This window comes from Hesperophylax consimilis, unplaced genomic scaffold (assembly GCF_061612785.1).
Source record: "Hesperophylax consimilis isolate HC1 unplaced genomic scaffold, BYU_Hcon_1.0 scaffold_32, whole genome shotgun sequence".
In the NCBI taxonomy this organism is placed as follows: Eukaryota; Metazoa; Arthropoda; class Insecta; order Trichoptera; family Limnephilidae; genus Hesperophylax; species Hesperophylax consimilis.
Window position 1 is genome coordinate 1172033 of NW_028301262.1, and position 22700 is coordinate 1194732.

The following is a 22700-nucleotide window of genomic DNA, read 5'->3' on the forward strand; positions in this document are numbered from 1 at the left end:
CATGCCCAAAATTAAGTAATCAATAATATAACGGCAAGGCTGGTGGAGATCGACAAACGTTTATTTAGTTTATAGATACATCATAGATGGAGCTAGTCACACATATTAATTTTGTTATATCATTATATTCTATGCAAAATTATCGATGTGTATGTACGTCAATTTAATAATCATATATCTTTAAATAAGAAATTTATAACTTTAATTAAGAATACATCTTAAATGTTCGTAGTGTACATTTATTTATAAATTAGGTAGTAAATAGAATTAACCACAAAAAATAATACCATAAAGAACCATGGGTAGTATGTAACAGATAGAAAAATTGAGATTTCTCATAACCTGCCTCACTTGGATAGAGGCTAGCTTGTGTTGAGGCAGTCATTAAAAGTTAATTTAAATTCATATGAATATACCTACGAGAGCACCGGTAAAGGCAATATTATTACTTTTGATCCAAACAATTTTCTAATATGTAATTTTATTTTTCAAATTTGAGTATCACATATTTTAATCTTCTCTGGAAAAGGATTGTACAATCTTGTTGCGATGTACCTAAAATTTCTTTGACTGAAAGAATTTGGAGTAAATTTTTGAAATCGTTTCGAGTACAGCAAGTATTAATACCTGTTGTGTAGTATTTATGTATGTTTGTACAAACGAAAAGGTGCGTGAGGATGGCTTTTGCGTTTATCTGCTGAACGTCAAATACATTCATAATATTAAAGATTAAGTTCGAGTCTGTAATCAGAGGTATCCTAGGTATTTTTGATTATGGTTTTCTGTGCTTTTATGACAGCAAACTAGCTGACAGCAAAGTAGATCATTTTCAAGTGTTTTAAATCAAGAAAGTTTCGTATCGTTCTGAAAAAATGCATGGTTTTGTTATTCTGTTTGCATTTAATTGAGTGTGGAGTATTCATTTTAGGTATTGATCAATGGTAATACCGAGGTACTTCATCTGAGTAGAGCGCTCAATGTCGGGGCACTGACTGCATTCATCGTAATTCAGACATTGTAGAGTGTATTCGAATAGAGTCACCGTCGCCTATTTATAACCGACAAGCACACAAAAATTCAATTTATTGTTTTTGTGTTTAATTCGTAGAACTCCATTTAATTTTTTTATAAATTTAATTTAGATTAAATTTGATAATATTATTATTAAGTTCTGCAAGTGTTTTAGTTTTTTATTATTGTGACAGCTGTTTCGGCTTACAAGGCCATTTTCAAACTGTAAAACTGTGGACAGTTTGAAAATGGCCTTGTAAGCCGAAACAGCTGTCACAATAATAAAAAACTAAAACACTTGCAGAACTTAATAATAATATTATCAAATTTAATCTAAATCAAAAATTCAATACCTGATCGTCACCGGCGCAGACCTCTGCATCTTCCCCAGGGATAAACTCTCAGGACGTTATAAAAAACAACCATACCAACTATCAGCGGCCAATGGAACCATCTTACATTGACATACGGGAATCTTACATTGACCTTGAACATCGGACTCAGGTGAGTCTTCACATGGAGATTCGTCATCGCTGATGTCTCCAAACCCAAGATTAGCGTCGATTTTTAAGCCCATTTTGAGCTGCTAGTGGACGTCAAAAATAACCGCTTGCTGGACCGGACTACGAAACTATCAACCCAAGGACGTAGCAGCACTTGCGAAGTTGCCTCAGTAAAAACCGCGAAAGGGTCGACTACCTACCACCAGCTATTACAAAAATTCCCTGATCTAACGCGCCCGGATGGACATTTAAAGGCACCTTCCACTGTCCCGTCCCGGTATAGGCGACTTATTGTCACCCCTTCGGGACTCTCGCAAGAAGCTACTTTTTTATATTAAAGAATTCTAATTCTAAAAAGACTCTAGACCTTTAAATGTCCCTGCATGAGGTGTTAGCGAGCACTATGCAGGATGCTCATGTTAATGATGTTAGACGTGCACATGCGGTGTTAGTAGTCACATCACAAAATATGTAAAAACAAAGATGCAATTGAAGTATTTCAGGTCCTCGGCAGTCCCATAGGGGCGCAGCCAGTCGTAACTGGATGGACAGATAAGAGACACCAGGCACTCAACCAATCACCATATTCGGACGACTCCAGGTCCCCCCGTCAGCGGAAGACCCAGACGGCTTACGCCAGAGAGATTCCACGCGGCAAAGAAGGAGTTCGAGACCATGGTGTGGATGGGAATTGCCAGACCTTCCGAAAGCTACTGGTCATCACCACTCCACATGATACCTAAAACTGACGACCAGTGGAGACCATGCGGTGATTTCCGCGGACGAATGATATATAATGACACTTATAAATGACGATGATCCTAGCCGCGTCACCGCTGCTAGGATCATCAAATCATAATCACACCGCATGTGTAGAAAGGCGAAGAATAGCTGAATCATGTCATGATGTCTATTTGTTTCTCGATATATAAAAGAATTGAAATAAACAATATTTAATAAAATAATTAAAACACTTTGTTTTTACCACGATAATCTTTATTTTTTTGTATAAAGTCAACATGTTTCAAGAACGATGTTCTCTTCATCAGGACAATTAATGTACTAAAAACTAAATTGTCAAGTATATAGTAGAGGTGAGGCGTATTTATCGTACCCAGTAAAAGTACCGGGTATTTCTATGCGATACTTTGTACTTGTGACAGATCTCTAAAATACCTGGTTCCAAAATACTCAAGAGTATTTTATACCGGGACTAAATATTTTTAATAGGTACTTTTACCAGGTATTTTTGACAAGTATTTTAATAGGTATTTTTGATGGGTATTTTTAGTAGGTATTTTTAGTAGGTATTTTTAGTAGGTATTTTTGATGGATATTTTTAGTAGGTATTTTTGGTAGGTATTTCCGATGGGTATTTTTCATGGGTATTTTTAGTAGGTATTTTTGATGGGTATTTTCAGTACGTATTTTTGGTAGGTATTTTTGACGGATATTTTTGATAGGTATTTTTAGTAAGTATCTGACCGGCATATTCGACAGGTATTTTGATCAGATATTTAGCGATGGGAAAATGTGGGGAATTTTTTCCAAACGGAATTCTGTAGCTACCCACCCCCCATGGTTTTTGAAAAATTATTGAGGGGAATCACATATGAATATTTTGCTTGTGCGGAATTTTTTTCAATGAAGTTTCGTAACAACTCCCCCCCCATGGATTTTAAAAATTTGGTGTGTAGTACCGATTTTGAAATTTTTCTGTGGGGAATCATGGTTTACAGAAATTCTCTAACAACCCCCTCCCCCCATGGATTTCAAATATTTCGTGGGGAGTATCCTTTTCGAAATTTCGTTGTGAGGAATAATGTTTTTCAGAAATTCTGCAACAACACCCCCCCCCCCCCATGGAATCAAGCTCCCGTAGAATATTTGTGGGAAATATGTGGGCAGAATTTATGCGAGTTCCTTAGCTTATTCTGAATCAATCCTCAGGTCGGTATCAAATACTTTTGAGTATTTTGTCACCGGCATTTTTACCAGGTATTTTTTTGTACCTGTACTCATTGTACCCAGTATCGAAAAGTACTCATAGGACCCACCTCTAGTATATAGAGACAGGTGCGGGTAGAAAAGGAAGTAGTGTGGGGGGGGGGGTTTAGGGGAGGGGTGAGAGGTGGAAAGGGGAGGTGCTTAGAAAATCAAAGACAAAAAATTACAATGGAAATATGTTTAAGACAGGGTTATTCACAAAATTAATAAATTATTTAATTAGATTATTAATTAATTAATTTTGTGAATAACCCTGTCTTAAACATATTTCCATTGTAATTTTTTGTCTTTGATTTTCTAAGCACCTCCCCTTTCCACCTCTCACACCTCCCCTAAACCCCCCCCCCAACACTACTTCCTTTTCTACCCACACCTGTCTCTATATACTTGACAATTTAGTTTTTAGCAGGGGCGTATAACTCCCGCATGACCTTGTAACCCTAATTCTTATAGACAAAGCTGTTGTGGCTGAAAGCTCAGATCTCATTGGCTTAGAGCAAAAATTGTAGTTTGATCTCTCGCTCTCTACCATAGCGACTTGTGCAACAGAAAGAGAAGCTAAGCATGCTTTATGCTCCGATAAAAATTAACGGTAATTTCCAAGACGCCATTTCGTAAGTTGAAAAGTCAGTTGAAGTTTTTAGCGTAAATATTTTGAATTTTCTTTCACCCATCTAAAAATAATGTTACGTGCTAGAATTCTTCAAGGTGATAAATTAAGGCCGTGTTGTGTTAAAATGTGTTATCCGGTCTATCTCCACTAATTGAAAGAAGGACCCGAACCCGTTGTAAAATACAGGTACTAACCTCTCGTTCTTTGATACAATGTTCCTGATTTCTGAATGTACTTCAATGGCTATTAATTTAATTAATTTTCCTTTTCAGACCTATCCGTATTCCGACGCGATACAATACCACGTATTAGGATGCTAAAACTGCTAAAAAAAGCCACGATTACATCATACAAGGTCATTTAAACCTCTCCTTAATTGCATCATGTAAGTATTCAGATTTAACTAGCATTTTCCATGATGTTTGCTGACGACAAAGCTGTGGAAATTATATGAAACCCTTGCAGGAGAATTTGAATAACTTCTTGTGCTGTGGCAATAATAATTAACACTTAAATTTGTTGAATATGTATTTTGTGTATATATTCTTGTATTTTTGTGCAAGGTCAAATTAAATCCTATTAAGTTGTTGCAGTAAGACAGAAATCCTGGGTTCGATTCCTAGTTGGAACCGTTACTTTTTATTTTTCTGTGTCTTGTTCTGTTTCATGTTTTGTTTAGATATATTAGTATTATCTTCTACTTCAAAGATAAATCAATGCTCAATACATCGGTTGTACTGACCCTGTTTTGTATTACTGTCCATTGTCTTTTTGAAAATAAAAAGTATTTTTATGTGTGCATAGCTGTGGGTTTTTTTTATTTTCCTTTTCTGCATTCCAATATTTTTATTTTTAAAATATAATTTTTGTGGGCTAATGAATGAACGATGTTAGCTGGGTGCAGTTACATTGTCTATGTTTGCACTTTTTTAAATGGCCTTGAGATTTATTTATGGTCCACAATATATTTACCTGTCTGGACCAAACGACCGTTTTATCTGTGGTCGTCTGTGGTTAAGGGGGTGACAAAATGGGGCCATACAAAAAGCCCGAAGATATCGATCTAGAGAGTAGTTTATTAATGGTTTTTAGTACATTAATTGTCCTGATGAAGAGAACATCGTTCTTGAAACATGTTGACTTTATATAAAAAATAAAGATTATCGTGGTAAAAACAAAGTGTTTTAATTATTTTATTAATAAAATGGTGCCACAAAGTGAATTTGGAAAAAAAATTTGAAAAATAATATTTATATTGATTATTTTTCAGATGAAATATATCTCCCAGATCAGAGTATTTATCTGTGGTTAAGTAATCTGCAAACTTTTTCTATACAAAAAACCCGAAAGTGGCCTAAAGAGTGGTTTATTTATGTCAAAGTGCATCTTGCATAGTAACACAATACCATTGTTGTTCCTCTTTTCTGAAGTAGTATTGTACTATGCATAATATTTGTGTTCCATTTATACAGATTTGTATCACTTCAGTGAACATCACATTTCTATTCCGAAGTTAATCGCATTCTTGCACTTCTTATTCTCTAGTGACGTTTCTTCAACACATTCGAACTGTTGCCTTGTACTCGTGTAAGGAGGATCATGTTATATTGACTAAGTAAGACCTGAGCAACTTAATTGGTGCATGTTAATTATAAGAATATATATCAGTTTTACATCATTCGCTTTATAATATATTGAGTGACCCAACACCAACCAGGTTAACTCGTGACAGACGGTACATGCGGTTGTTTATATCTTTACACAGAGTGGAAAACTTAAACTTATTCTAATTAGTGCATTCCATTAGTGGTTTAATTACATATTTTTTCTTGCGTTTACTCATTGTCAGTAATAGACATTTTTTTATTTTATTTTATTTTTTTTTATTTAATTTTTTAAAATTTTAATTAAAATCAAATTTAATAATATAATTATTAAGTTCTGCAAGTATTTTTTGGTTTTTGTTATTGTTACAGCTGTTTCGGCTTTCAAGGCCATTTTCAAACTGTGGTTAAGCCACGTTTTGACGACTTATTAATATGATTCTATTTTACCCCCTCCCAAGTTAAAATGATTTATTACCGGTTAAACCAATTTATTGATAAAAATAATTGTGACAATAGATTTCTTATTCTGTGGGGGTATTTTGAAGTTTGTTTTCCCCACATTAATGTTATCTTAATTGTTTAATAATGATGTAGCAGTTATTAATTTATTTTAATGTGTTATATTGTTTAGGTTTTGTGAACATACTTAGAAGCGGGGAACAAATAATTTTCCTTACTTTATTAATTAATGTTATATTAGGGTCATTGGTTCTTTTATTGATTTCTAATTGTTCAAGTAAATTTAATCTAAGGCCCTTTCTTTCGATGTGCAAGGGTTTAAGTTCGTTGTTGTCAAAAAAAAAAAAAAAAATAGTAGTAGACATCACCAAAACACGGCTAAAGCCATTTAAAGAAACCTCCCTAATCTCTATGGGGATTTAGGGTGATTCTGAGAGTATCTACCACTCAGATAATATTGAAGCAACTGATTCGAATTTTGCAAAACTATACCATAGTAAAGTTGGCAGTTCTACACTTTGTGTGGCTGAAGATGATCACATTAAAGTAATTATTACGCTCGTAAATAGGATTAATTCATTAATATTCCGTATCAGGTCTAACATATTTTAAGCTTGGACCATTTACCAGAAGGCCATGGATCTTCCCAACACAGAGAGTGTTTCCATCAAGGTGGAAGCAGGGTGGCAGGATGAGGGTGGATGTGAAATGCCGTATACAGATATAGATATCTACCTGCCGGATGTAAAGAAGGAATGTTTGCAGTATGCAGCGAGTAGTAAGTTGCATTCTAATGGATAGGTTTTCCAGAAACTGCGCGTATTGTTTAGGGCTAACAGATTCTTCTATAAAGATCTTAATTATGCGAAAATACTTCATCAACCTAATTGACTGTGCACATGAGGGCGATGCGTTCGACAATCCATTGCTATGTTTGTGTCAATGGGGTTTCGGGGGATAATATAATATTGGAGAATCTGGTTCGACTCACTCAAATCTACACCATAGTAAATTTCACAGTTCTACACTTGTGTGGCTACGGTCAATATAATAACTCATTTAAGTCGGTTATATTAATCAATAAATTAATCCAGTTTTTTTATAATTTTTTTAGTTAGTACAAGTATACAAATTAAATATTCAATATATTACGTATTTACTGCCAGTCATGTTTGTGAAGTCAACATCGTACTGAGTTCTCTTGGAACTGAGCGGTCTCTCTTCTGCCGTCGTATTGGTAAAAGCGGTTGTGATATATATTTTAAATATCGATCTAAATTTTATTGCGCACTGATTTTTGCCGCACGGTTTGTATTGATTATAAATATTATTTTAGTTTAAATTTAAATCACGATGGTTGGTTTTATGCGATAACATTCCAACTTACTTGTTTATCTGACTGTATAATTTGATTAACCTTTTATCTATCTTGATATTTGACATCTTTGATACACGATGTGAAATGATCGTCCGTGATATTTACTGTAGGTGGTCCAGTTTACCTCCAAGATCTTACATATTTCGCTCCAACCGAATGTGATTATTATGTTATTTATTTTTAGCTGGGACCATTTACCAGGAGGCAATGGGTCTTCCCAACAGTGTTTCCATCAAGGTGGAACCAGGGTCCCAGGAAGAGGGTGGATGTGAAATGTCGTATACAGATATAGATATCTACCTCCCGGACGTGAAGACTGAGTGTTTGCAGTATGCGGAGAGTACTCCGACAACCTCCAAGTTGGGTTACAAAGGTATTTTGGTTTCAGATGTTCGGAATTCTTTCCTGTTTCGAAGACAGGACATATATTCTTGTTGATGACGTCCTTGCCGTTCATTAGTTATTCTGTTATTTCTTTAAAATTTATCTTCACTGTCAAATAAAGCAAACTTTTAATAAATAATGCTCACAATATGTCCCGTTTCCTCAAAATATCTCTTCTTGTATGTGACTTAAGTCACATACATATTTATTATATACAAGCTTTACCCCGCCACGCATTGCTGTGGCTCAGTCTGTCAGTGCAGATAGTTAAAAATCAACGCGTGTTTCTTTTACGTCCAACAGATGGCACTGTTAAAAGAACGAGTTTGTCTAACAAATGGCAATGGTTTTCAAAAAAACATATTTTTACCTGTCTCAGGTGTATCTATTTAATAAAGGTAAATAAAACACACGCGTATTCGAATGCAATGTTGTGTCAAATTTTTAAAGCAATCGGTGACGAACTTTCGGAGATTTAAGATTTTAAATAAACGATCATTTACATTTTAATTTATGTAGATTGTTGCATATAGCGCTGTGACAAAAATAAACAGACGCTGCCATTGCAAATTTTTATTTTTTAAATATAATTATTTTTGCTAGTTTTTATTTTTATTATTTACTGTACTTCACTAATTAAGCTTTACGCCCATTATTTTCAGAATTGGTGAACCTGAAGACGCATCCTGGGGAAAAACGACACTCTTGTCTCCATTGTAACTATTCTTGCATTCGAAATTCATCGTTTAAAAAGCACTTGCGCACACATACTGTCGAAAAACGTTTTTCATGTTCTGAATGTCGTTATTCTAGTTTTCGAAAGAGTGATTTAAAAAATCACTTATTTACACACGGTGGTGAAAAACCCTTTTCATGTTCCGACTGCAACTATTTGTGTTCTACGAAAGGACATCTAAAAATTCACATGTTAACCCACAGTGGACAAAAACCTTTACAATGTACAGACTGCAACTATTCATGTTCAACAAAGCAAACGCTAAAAGTTCACATGTTTACACACAGTGGAGAAAAACCTTTTTCATGTCGCGACTGCAACTATTCATGTTCAACAAAGCAAAATCTTAGAGTTCACATGCTTACCCACAGTGGAGTAAAACCTTTTTCTTGTACCGAATGCAACAATTCATATTTAACAAAGGGACAACTAAAAATTCACATGCTTACCCACAGTGGAGTAAAACCTTTTTCATGTCCTGACTGCAACTATTCATGTTCAACAAAGCAAAATCTAAAAGTTCACATGTTTACCCACAGTAGAAAAAAACCCTTTTCATGTCCCGACTGCAACTATCAATGTTCTAGAAAGTGGGATTTTAAAATTCACGTGCTTACCCACAGTTGAGAAAAACCTTTTTCATGTCCCGACTGCAACTTTTCATGTTCAACAAATCAAAATCTAAAAGTCCACAAGTTTACCCACAGTGGAGTAAAACCTTTTTCTTGTACCGAATGCAACAATTCATATTTAACAAAGGGACAACCAAAAATTCACATGCTTACCCACAGTGGAGTAAAACAATTTTCATTTCCCGACTGCAACTATTCATTTTCAACAAAGCAAAATCTAAAAGTTCACATGTTTATCCACAGTAGAGAAAAACCTTTTTCACGTTCCAACTGCAATTATTCATGTTCAACAAAGGGACAACTAAAAATTCACATGTTTGCCCACAGTGGAGAAAAACCTTTTTCTTGTACCGACTGCAACAATTTATATTCAACAAAGGGAAAACTAAAAATTCACATGTTTACTCAAAGTGGAGAAAAACCTTTACAATGTACCGACTGCAACTATTCATGTTCAACAAAGCAAAATCTAAAAGTTCACATGTTTACCCACAGTAGAATAAAACCTTTTTCATGTCCCTACTGAAATTATCCATGTTCAACAAAGAGAGAACTTAAAATTCACATGTTTACTCACAGTGAACAAAAACCTTTTTCATGTACCGACTGCAACTATTCTAGTTCTCAAAGGGGAAATTTAAAAACCGACCTTTAGAGGCTATTCTAGGGGCCTGGAGTAATGGGTCGTTTGAAAACTATACGAGCGACATGTAAAAAATATCCAGAGTTCATCGTCAGCTCAGGGAATATTTATTGCTATTTATCTGATTTATTTATGCATATGCCCCTTCTCTACCTCGCTTCCGTGGTTTAATCTTGCTTCTTTGTTGTTTTGATATTTTTTCTCATTTAAAAATATATTTCTTTTATATAAACAACATAAATATGTCATACTAAAAAACTAATACAAATAAAAATGTTTTCTTTTTAACGTAACTACTCAATTCAGTAGAGAAAAAGGTTTGAGTTGGGGAGTAGTGCCATTACAATATACATTTGGTCAAGAAAAGTGAGAAAGTTTTTATTTTTAAAGTAAAAAATAAACAAAATGTAAATAGCATGATAACAAAAGTATAGATAATGAAAATAGACTAAAATAACAGTTACTAAATTAGATACACAGTAAATGTAGATAAATTTAAGATTATATTTATTTACATTTAACATTAATTTAAGAATAGTAGAATAATAAAAATAATATTATTACATTTCGATTAATAAGTAGGAAGTAGGTGGTATAAGTAAATATACATATTTTATTCATTTGGAGTAAACGGAGCTGATATTGCAAGCGAAAGTAGATAATAAATTGCGACAATAAGCTGTTGGTGGTTCGAATGCTGATATAATATTTCCAGAGGATATGGTTAAAAAGAAATATAAGTTTTTGTTTGTTAATTAATTATGAAATTAAATAGTTAATAATATACTAAGTATGTACTATTAACATTTGAATAATTACTACTAATATGTATGATACGTAAAAAAATAAATTCAAACTTATAATTATTATTTGGTTGATTAGAAGTTGTTTTAATTGTAATTTAATTGCCATGTTATTCAACTAATTAATTCACTGTTGAATTATTTCTAAGCTTGAACTTTATTCAAGCTCTTGGCGTAAAACGTATTTTAGATCAAAATTAATCCACTGAAATTGCGTGAGACATATTAAACGTCTGGAAAACTATCAGTAAAAATATCTAGCCATGTATTGCAAGAGTTTGATGTTTCTAGTGGGGTACGTCAAGGTTTTTATGTTCATGTTGGTCTGATTCTGTATTTTTTTTTATTATTAACTCCACACAGGAGGCCCTGAAGGAAATAATTTCCCTCAGGGCCTATGTCATCTTTGGGGATGCTGTGTGTAGGGTCTTTTTGTGGAGAGGAAGGAGTGGGTCTTGAAGAGTCCCATGTTGTGGGAGGGAGGAAACACAGAGGCCGGCAGTTCGTTCCACAGCCGAGCTGTTGAACTTAAAAACGAATCGTAGAAGCGACCCGTTCTCATGTAACAAATGTCAACCGTGTACAAATGTCGGGCGCACGTTTGGCGAGTATCCCGACTACGCACCGGTGCCGAAGGGATCAATGACGCTAGCTCCTCAGAGCATCTCCCATTGTAATAACGATAGAACAAGGACAGCATACATACCTGACGCCTGTGCTCTAAAGATTGCAGTCCGTCTGTTAAGATTGGGGAATCTATCAAACGGACCGCCCGTTTCTGCACAGAGTCAAGGGTTTTTTTCAGGTATTTTGGGGCTCCGGACCAGAGATGGCTGCCGAATTCGACAGTAGGGCGCACTTGCGATTTGTACAGGGTCAGCAGTTGTCTACTATTAAAGTATCTGCGGGTCCTGTACAGTACGCCCAGCTTCTGAGAGGCCAACTTTACTCTGGCTTCGATGGAGCCCCCATACCTCAGCTGGTCATTTATAGTTACACCAAGCATATCAATGGAAGGCCTGTTCGGAAGATTGCTTCCCTTGAAGGAGACTAGATTATCATTTGGATCCCTTTTAGACGTAATCAGTCAGGATTGGGTTTTTGAAAAATTAAATTCGACGAGATTATTTTTACCCCAGGAGGAAATACTCTCGAGATAACCGTCCATTCTCTGCTTCAAAGCCCTCCGAGCCGTTGGAGTTTGTGTGCTCTTTGGGGGCTTGTCAAACAAAAAGCTATAGCTTGTCAAACAAAAAGCTATAGCTTGTCAAACAAAAAGCTAGCGTAACAATGAATCGGTGCACATGTAAAAAGATCATTGATGTGCAACAAAAACAAAGTCGGAGACAGAACCGATCTCTGAGGGGACGCCAGCATTTATAGAGTGCGAGGAAGAGGTGAAACCGTCAGCAACCGCCTGAACCGACCGATCCCTTAAAAAGTCAGCAATCCACGTACACAGGGATGCGGGAAGTCCGTAAGAAGGCAATTTGTTGACAAGTCCTCGGTGCCAGACCCGGTCAAAGGCCTTGGATATGTCTAGTGCGACCGTTTGGGCCTCACCATGACGTTCCAGGCACCACCACCAAACATGCGTCACATACGCGAGAAGATCACCGCACGAGCGGTTCCGCCGGAATCCATATTGACGGTCGTTAATAATTTTGTTCTTCTCGAGGTATGTGAGCAGTTTGTCGTTGATCACACGTTCCATCACTTTGGACAGAACTGATGTGATCGCTATGGGGCGGTAGTTGGCCGGGTTGGAGCTGTCACCTTTCTTGGGAATAGGGTGAATGACCGCATTTTTCCAACCAGAGGGCACAGTGCCACACTTCAGGGACATTTTGAAGAGCTTTGTCAAAACTGGAACTATTTCCGCAGCACACCTCTGCAATACCAGGGCAGGTATTCCATCAGGTCCACTAGCTTTGTTAACACCGAGCCCCCGTTTAACGTGGAGTACATCACGATGCCGGATCCTCAGCTTTTTCAAATAGAAGCCGCAGTGAGGAACCGACGGCGGAACAGCACCCCCGTCATCGAGGGTCGAGTTTTCCGAAAACATTTTCCCTAATAGGTTAGCCTTTTCGGTGGCGGTGTTTGCTAGTGAGCCGTCAGGTCTGGTAAGAGGTGGCAAACTGGGTTGGCGAAAATTTCGACCTATTTAGCCCGCAAGCGACCAGAATGCTCTGCTGCCATGCGGGCAGGCAGCCAGCTTTTTGCTGATCTGCAGGTCGTGTTCGAATTTTGACCTATTAATGATTCTCTTGCATTCCTTTGCCGATTTGTTGTATGCTGATCTGCTTTCGGGCGTTCGAGATGTGTTGTAGCCTCGGTAAGCCGCGTTTTTTCGTCGAACTGCTTCGGAGCATCATCGACTGAACCACGGCTTTGAGCTCACACCAGTTTCTTTAGTAGTCGATTGTATGAAGCCATCCATCGCCGATTTGATGACTTCACCAATCTCCTGTGCACATCTTGAAGGGTCCGATATCCGAAAACAAACAGCTGACCACGGAAAAGTGTTGAAATGTGCCCGCATACCGAACCAATCTGCTGACCTATAGTGCCACACTTTTCTCCTCAGCCTCTCATTGGTTGGTCTGAGGTTAACGGGGATTGATGTCGTCACTAGGCATGTTCGGATGATCCCAGAGGCGCTGTGACGTAAATCTTATAACCGTGTGGCACAGTAGTTAAGAATAGGTCTAACAGATTGGAGCGGTGAGTCTGGACATCAGGAACCCTTGTAGGCTCCTGAACCAATTGCTCTAATCCGTAGCAAATGGCAAAGGATTCCGCCTGTCGGCCAGCCGAGTCCGTTGGGCCTGAGAACTTCAACCACGGTTCGTTATAAACATTGAAGTCCCCCAGAATAATAAACTCGGCCGAAGGGTAGCGGGGCAAGAGATCATCAATAGTATCGCTCAAATGTTTGAAGAGTTCGGAAGTGTCTGATTCGCTATTTACTATTTATCGATGACATAGTTTCTTTATTTGATCACAATGTTTTTCTTTCAAAAGTATCATTAATAAATAGAACCGGTCGTCGTTTTCTTTCGTTGAAGTTATTACAAATAAAGCACTTACATGTCTCCACATCATACAAAGATCTAATGTTTATTATTAAAACGTTGACATTACTCTGATCAGAAGCATTCTTGAATATTGTTATTCCTCTCTCTCGTCACTTTATTCAACACGCAATCACAAAAATTACACAATACAGTAGGTATACATTTTTAAGGCACGTAAAATAATTAAATATTCTAATGGCTGTTGTTAATCACAGTGATTTAGTGTTGTTAATCAAACTACCCGAATCGTCACAGCAAAAATTCGTGATGTTTTATTCTAATTATAATCATAATCGGACTTTAAGAACATTTCTTTCTTTAAAAATCAAATAAACTTCTATTCAGTTTTAATCCCTTTATCAGTTTGTTATTATGATTATAAGATTATTATAATCCCACATGTAATATAGTTCTTTTAAAAAATTATATCTATGTATTTAAAAGCCTACATTAATACACATATTAAATCCAAGCTGATCATCTTTTATTTATGATAGTTCTTTACAACCGTCGATAGAATTTGTGAAACAGAGGGTCTTTTTTAAGTATATTAAACACTTAAGCTTGTATGTGGCATTTTTTTCCATTTTCCGTATCAATTGTTTTTTTCAACAAGTTCCTTCAAAAACAATGAATACATGTTTCACTATGATCATGTATCGATGGCCCAGTATTAACCGTAAGAAAGTCCAAAAAACATAAATTCCGATATGGGTATCAAAAGATTTGCCAAAAGGAGTTTTTCCCGTTTTAAACAACGAATTGTTTTAAGATATTTGGTTTCAGTGACAGCAATGGAACCTGTTCCTCGTAAACGATTCCGTTCATAAAAAAAACACTCTCTAAATCAGTGTTTTCTAGCCTTCTTTATGCCAGGCCCCACCGGCATCTTTTTTAATAAGACAGCAGGTAAATTTTCAAATCATATTGTAATATGTTTCTAAACATATGAACCCCTAATGAAATTAATCAAAACCTATTCTAATGCATATGTTATAACTGAAATTAAATTTCTGTAACTATCCATGTTCGCAAAAGTCAAGTTTAATAGCAAAAATTCGCATTCATACTAAGGAAAAACCATTCTCATGTTCTTACTGTAACTATTCATATTCACAAAAGAAAAATTTAATTACTCTCATTTGCATTCACACAATGGATAAACCATTTTCATGTTCTTAATGCGATAATTCATGTTCACGAAAGTCACGTTTAATGAGACACAATAGCACTCATACTTAAGAAAAACCATTCTTACCGTAATTATTACACACATTATCACTCATATTTAGGATAAACCATTCTCATTTTCTTAGTGTAAATATTCATGTTCACAAAAGTCAAGCTTAAGAAAACACATTCGTAGTCATACTAAGCAAAACCCATTCTTCTTACTGCGATCATTCATGTTCACGGAAATTCAGCTTATTGTTACAAATTCGCACTCATGCTTAGGAAAATTCATGTATCCTGTTCTTTTTGAAATTATATGTTTTATAATCGAAAAAAAAACACGGCTCCAGTGACAACTAAGGAACCCATTTTTAAAAAACCACAGGGGGTTGACAGAGATTTTTTTTGGGGAAGGGAACAGGTTCATTAAGAATTTCAAACAATATGTTGCACTTCAATACGATTTTTCAATTAGTTTTATTTGATAAATAATATTCTAAGAGGAACCGAGTCCAGCAATAACCGGTGCCTCAGAAACATAATTTCGACGGTTCCAGTGACAGCAGCGGAACCAGTTCCTTGTAACTCGGATTGGAAAATCGACCACCTCTAGTGACATTTCCATTGCGTCTTGCATTGTCGCACAATAGTATTATTGCTCCCCTTTCCTGAAATAACATCGTATTAAATGAGCACTATTTGTGTTATATTTATACAGTTTTGTGTCACTTCAGTGTACAAAACATTTCTATGCCGCATTCTTGAATTTCTACTTTTCTAGTGACGTTTCTTCAAACCTTTGGAACTGTTGCCTTGTACGTAAGTTAGTTGGTTCATGTTATATTGATCAAGACCTAAGCCCTTCAATTGGTGCATGTTTTTTATAAGAATATATCACATAAACAACATTCGCGATATAACATGTTGAGCTAACCAACACCAACCAGGTTAACACGCAACAGACGGTTCAAGGGGTTGTTCATTGTAGGTTTAGAGCCGTTGTTACAAATGCCAACCGAGTGATTAGTTAGTTTATATTTCCACTGAGCGAAAAACTTTAACATATACCAATTATTAGTCAATTTCGTTAGGAATTACATAGTATATTTTGTCTTGCGTTTTCTCATCTGGTCACGAAACACGGCTAATGCCATTTAAAGCAACTTATCTATTCTGAATGATGATCTTTTACCAGGGTGATACTGAGAGTACCTCTCAGTTGATACAGAAGCAACTGGTTCGACTCACTCAAATCTACAACATAGTAAATTTGTCAGTTCTACACTTGGCGTGGATACGGTCAATATAATAACTCATTTAAGTCGGTTATATTAATCCGGTTAAGTATATTTAGTGCCAGTCATGTTTACCCACAGTTACATCACAAAGGAGGCCCAGACGAAAATAATTACCCTCATTTTAACTTTGAGGATGCTGTGTGGAGGGCCTTTTTAAGGAGATGAAGTTCAGGGAAGGAAAATGGTTTGAGGGATGGGTATGAATCTAGGGATAAATGTGTCCAGAAGTGACATATAAATATATCCCTCCCGCTGCTGCGGGCAAGGCGATTGGTCGAGAGACCAGTTAAAGAGGTCAAAGGGTGGGCAGGCGCATCCTGGACACACTTCACCGATGAACTCGGGTACCTCTGCTAAATCACTAAACCTGTTCCATTCCATATAATTGAATGACTAATACAACTTTCAATGGGACCCTTGTAAAATAAATATTTTTCCTTTATAATAATATTGATTATAATTATTATTCTTTATTCCAGGATGTGGGGAGGTGAGTGCAATCCCACACATCCCATAGAGGGTATAAGTACATATAATATTTACATCAAAGGTATTTTATAAATAATTGTAAATATGAAACTAAAAAATAAGACAACAGAAATAAAAAAATAAAAATTAATAGAATAAAAAAAATTAAACTAAAATTAAAATGAGATCAAAGCTAAGAAGCACAGGAATCCATCGGATCTAAGATTGTGATAGCAATTATCTCTCTCCAATGGTCTTCAATGCTCGATCCCGAAGACAGAAGGGATTCTATGATGAGAATATTTCCGGAATGGTTTATCCTTCCCCTCAGTCCTGCAATCCTGATTCTTAATAAAGCTGTAAATCCTGGAAGTCGCCCTTCTGTAAACATTGAGGAGGCACTGCAGTGCCTGGGAAGTCTGAACATCGGTATGCGTTATTATATTGCACCCGAAGCTTTTCCATTGTTCTTTTTTTGAAGTTTGCCCAGACCTCGCATGTGTACAGGGTGGTGCAAAAGGCTAAGAAGAGCGTCCTTTTCACTCGTGGACTGCAGAGCCTTCCATTGAGAGAAATCTTCCACTGAGCACGTTACATGTCATACTCAATACTCGCCTCTGCCTGTCAATATCTTCATCATCCGTTAGCTTATTGTTGATGACATGTCCTAGATATTTTGTGGTTTATACTATTTTCAGAAGCTCACCATTCAAAAAGGCGGGGTTAATGTTTTTTGTGCATCCCTGTGTTTTATGACCAACATTGGTGTTTTTTTCGCCTTATAAATCGTGTTGGTTTCGTGTGCAAATTCTTCACAGATTTTAGGGGAATTTGTAATCCCCTTATTGACGGTGCCATCAGAACCATATCATCTGCGTAGCTCATATTGTTAATACCTATAGTTAGACCTCCGATGTGGCAGCCCACTCCAGCATTGTTTTACCTGTGTGTTTGTCTAACAAGATAGTCTTCCCGTTCTTTATTTCCTTTTCCGAGAAGGCGGAGGTACATAATTGCGTGATGGCAATCTCATCAGAGTGCCCGCCTTGTTTTGGATAAACGCGAGGCACTCCTTTATTATGATATAACATACATTGCACGACATAGCTTAACAAGACGTCCTTTCGACACGACGGTTGCCGGAAGCTTGAATTTCAATTACACTTACTCGTATAACTGACAACATTTTTGAACATTTGCTCTCCATCTTAATATTTGCCATCTTTGATGCACGAGGTCAAATAACCATCTCGGATATTTACCTCTCCGATAATTTGAATATTTCGTTCCAATTGAAGGTGATGAGTATAACCTAATTATAGTAACTTTTTGTGTAACTTATTTTTAGCGGGGACCAATTTTCAGAAGGCTATGGATCTTCCCAACCTAGAGAATGTTTCCATCAAGGAGGAACCAGGGTCCCAGGAAGAGGGTGGAGGTGAAATGTCGTTTACGGATATAAATATCTACCTCCCGGATGTGAAGAAGGAATGTTCGCAGTACGCGGCGAGTAGTAAGTTGCATAATAATTTAATTCCATGTAATTGAATGACTAATACGATAGGAAGCACAATTAACAAACTTTCAACTGAACCATTACTATTTACCTTTTTGTAAAAAGCATTTTAAGCTTTATGTGATAACATTATAACTTGTTTAACTGTCTGTATAATTTGATTAACCTTTCTCCATCTTGATATTTGACATCTTTGATGCACGAGGTCATGTTACGTCAGAGATATTTATTGTAGGTGGTCCAGTTTACCTCCGAGATATTACATATTTCGTTCCAACCGTAAGTGATTATTATGTTATTTATTTTTAGCTGCGACCATTTACCAGGAGGCAATGGGTCTTCCCAACAGTGTGTCCATCAAGGTGGAACCAGTGTCCCAGGAAGAGGGTGGATGTGAAATATCGTATACAGATATAGTTATCTACCACCCGGACGTGAAGACTGAGTGTTTGCAGTATGCGGAGAGTACTCCGACAACCTCCAAGTTGGGTTACAAAGGTATGTTGGTTTCAGATGTTCGGAATTCTTTCTTGTTTCCAAGACAGGACGTTTATCTTGTTAATGACGTCCCAACCGTTCATTATTTATTGTGTTATTTTCCTTTAAATTTATCTTCACTGTCAAATAAAGCAAACTTTTTATTTATTATACACAATCTCCCATTTTCTCAAAAGACCTCTTCTAGTATGTGATTTAAGTAACATGCATGTTTTTCATATACTATCTACACGCATTGCTGTGCTCAGTCTATCTGTGTAGATAGTGAAATATTAGCGCGTGTTTCTTTTGCGTCCAACAAAAGGCACTGTTAATTAAACAAGTTTGTATAACAGATGGCGCTGGTTTACAAAAAACATGTTTTTTCCTATCACAGGTGACATCTTTATAATATATAAATACACGCGTTTTATAATTGAGTCGTGTAATTTCTATACCCGCTATATCAACTTTCATTGATTTGGAGAAAACCGCAAAAAACTGTCACATCTCTAGCGTACATAAGTAAATGCATTACAATTTTTTATATAATGAATTGGAGTAATAAAATTTCGAAAAGCATTTATTTTTCTATATATGTCTAGCAATAATTAAGTAATTTCGATAAATAAAATGGATATAGCGGATTTTGATACTCACTTCGTGATTTTGAAAGTCAACTGAGTCGACATGGCGGGTTTAGAAACTCACGCGTAGATCATTTTGACACACGAGCGTGGCGTCAGAGCGGCGGCCATATTGTATTTTGGCAAAATAACTGCTTGCGATTCGTTGAATCCGATATAGCGGGTTTTGATAGTGACTTTCTGTATGATATAGCGGATTTGGTTTCTCACTCGCAGTTTTAACATGGTTTTTGGTCATGATAAGGAGGGTTTTGAAACTCAATTTTAGGCTCCTCTTGTTGCTCGCAAAAATGTGAACAAGATGTCATACTCAGATCATTTTGTCAAAAAATCGGATATAGCGGGGATAGAAATTATAGGATTCAATTCAACTTTGTGTCAAAATATTAAAGCATTCGGTGTAGAACTTTCGGAGACTTAAGATATTAAACAAACGATTATTGACATTTTAATTAATATAGATCGTTACATTAATATTTACGCTTTGAAAAAAATAAACAGGCGGCCGATTTTTAATTTTTAAAATTAACCATTTTTATTTATTAAAAATATTATTAATATAATATATTATTAAATCAAACTTTTTTTCCAAAAAAACTTACATTAAAAAAAATATATGTATATAAATATATTATAAATATATTATATTTATATATTACACATAACATAATATTATAACATTGAATCTAAGTAAGAATCGTGGCTCCCTTATCAGGAACAAGAGCTCCTCTTTTCTGATAAGGTATACATGACCAATTATGTACCTAAATATTATATTTTGCAAAATATGTATGTATTAATGTAACTTTGATCTATATTAAAATAATAAAAATTTAAAAAAATATATATATATACTAATAATATTAACCATCAGTTAACCATGCTCGTCCGATTTTTTTTATTTACATATTTTTTTTTTTTATTTGTGCATCACTAACTAAGCTTTATGCCCATTCTTTTCAGACTTATTGGTGAACCTGAAGAAACATCCTGGAGAAAAACGACACTCTTGTCCGCATTGTAACTATTCTTGCATTCAAAATTCATCGTTAAAACAGCACTTGCTTACCCATAATGAAGAAAAACCCTTTTCATGTTCCAAATGCCGTTTTTCATGTTTTCGAAAGACTGATTTAAAAATTCACTTGTTTACACACGGTGGAGAAAAACCCTTTTCATGTTCTGACTGCAACTATTCAAGTTCTACTAAGGGACAACTAAATATTCATATGTTTACTCACATTAGAGAAAAACCTTTTACATGTCCCGACTGCAACTATTCATGTTCAACAAAAACAAATCTCAAAGTTCATATGTTTACCCACAGTGGAGAAAAACCTTTTTCATGTCCCGACTGCAACTATTCATGTTCAACAAAGGGTCAGCTAAAAGTTCACATGTTTATCCACAGTGGAGAAAAATCTTTTTCATGTAGCAACTGCAACTTTTCATATTCAACAAAGGGACAACTAAAATTTCACATGCTTACACACAGTGGAGAAAAACCTTTTTCATGTCCGGACTGCAACTATTCATGTTCAAGGAGGGGAAATCTAAGACGTCACTTGCTGACCCACAGTGGAGAAAAACCGTTTTCATGTTCCGACTGCAACTATTCAAGTTCATCAAAGGAACAACTAAAAATTCACATGCTTACCCACATTGGAGAAAAACCGTTTTCATGTCCCGACTGCAACTATTCATGTTCAAGAAAGGTATATCTAAGACGTCACTTGCTGAAACACACTGGAGAAAACCTGTTTTAGTGTCTCGACTGCAACTATTCATTTTCCAGAAAGGGACACATAAAAATCTATATATTTATACACGGTGGAGATAAACTGTATTCTTGCCCCAAGTGTAACTATTCATGTTCAATAAAGGGAAATCTAAGAAGTCATTTGCTGACCCACAGTGGTTAAAAACCGTTTTCGGCTGTAACTATTCATGTTCAAAAAAGGGACAGCTTAAAGTTCACATATTTACCCACAGTGGAGAAAAAACCTTTTCCATGTCCGACTGCAGTTATTCATGTTCAAGAAAGGTATATCTTAGACTTCACTTGTCGACACACATTTGAGAAAAACTGATTTAGTGTCCCGACTGCAACTATTCATATTCAATAAAGGGAAATCTAAGCGTTTAAATAAATACATTAAATCGAAATCTCTCATCCGTTTCTTTAAGATTTTCCCTTACATCCGTCGATAGAATTTGTGAAATAAATATTTAGATATTCCCAGTTTTATTTAAATCTTTTATGAATTGTTGTAAAACTGACGTCAATATTATTATGAGATATTTTGTTTCTGGGAAAGCAACGAAACCGGTTCCTCTTAAACGATTCCGTTCATAAATAAACCACTATCTAGATCGATATCTTTGGGCTTTTTGTGGGGGAAAAGTTTGTCATCAACTCAACCACAAACGACCACAGATAAAACGGACGTACAGTCCAGATAGTTTGTAACGATAGAGAAATATCAAAGCCATTTATTAAAAAGTTTGACGATATACAATATAACTCCACTTAGCGAACATTGTTCATTCATTGGCACAAAAAAAAATATATTTTAAAAATAAAAATATCGGAATGCAGTAAAAGAACAATGAAATCTCACAGATATGCACATATTCAAATATTTATAACATACACACAAATCATCCAAATATAATTGATAACAGTGATCACCTATCTACTACCTAGGGCCTAGGCATCTTGTAGTTCTGACAAGAAGCGCTAAAATATTAATTGCGCCACGCGCCGCTTGGCTTAGGGATAGCCCTGATTAGAGGAACAACAGTTAACTATAGCGAGTTTCCATAGAGATACATTTGTTTAAAGAATTATAATTGTTTCCTTTGACATATCGCAGCTGCCACCTGATCCCCAAAATCTCCAAGCGCGTCTTCTGTTTCCTGGGAGAAAAGGCTACGGTCAGCCCAAGTAGCTCAAAAGCCCTTCCCCATAGCCAGAAAAAGACAATATTTGAGGCCAATGATAACATTATTCAAACTATGATAAACAAACAAAAAAACTTTCCTAGTATTGTACACAGAGTCGACCGGTCGGTGGCCGAGTTGACATCGCGTTTTGGTCCCACCCAGGCGTAGTGTGTTCAATTCCTCGGCTGGCTAAGTCCTCCATCACAACACAAGCAACATTTTCAGCTTACTGTGGTGGTAGTAGGAGATTTTGAAATATTGTTTTGAAAATCCACAAAATAAAATAAAAGGCACTTTTTGGCAATGTTTTTTTCTTGCA

General features: G+C 35.9%; 1 long non-coding RNA gene across 1 annotated transcript; it reads left to right on the forward strand.

Annotated features, from left to right (window-relative positions):
- Positions 1-15676: 15676 nt before the first annotated feature.
- On the forward strand, positions 15677-21559 carry LOC149409266 (uncharacterized). The gene is made up of 4 exons (XR_016305222.1): positions 15677-15844; positions 18144-18308; positions 18621-18809; positions 20399-21559. It is a non-coding gene; the product is annotated as an uncharacterized LOC149409266 (long non-coding RNA).
- Positions 21560-22700: the final 1141 nt, after the last annotated feature.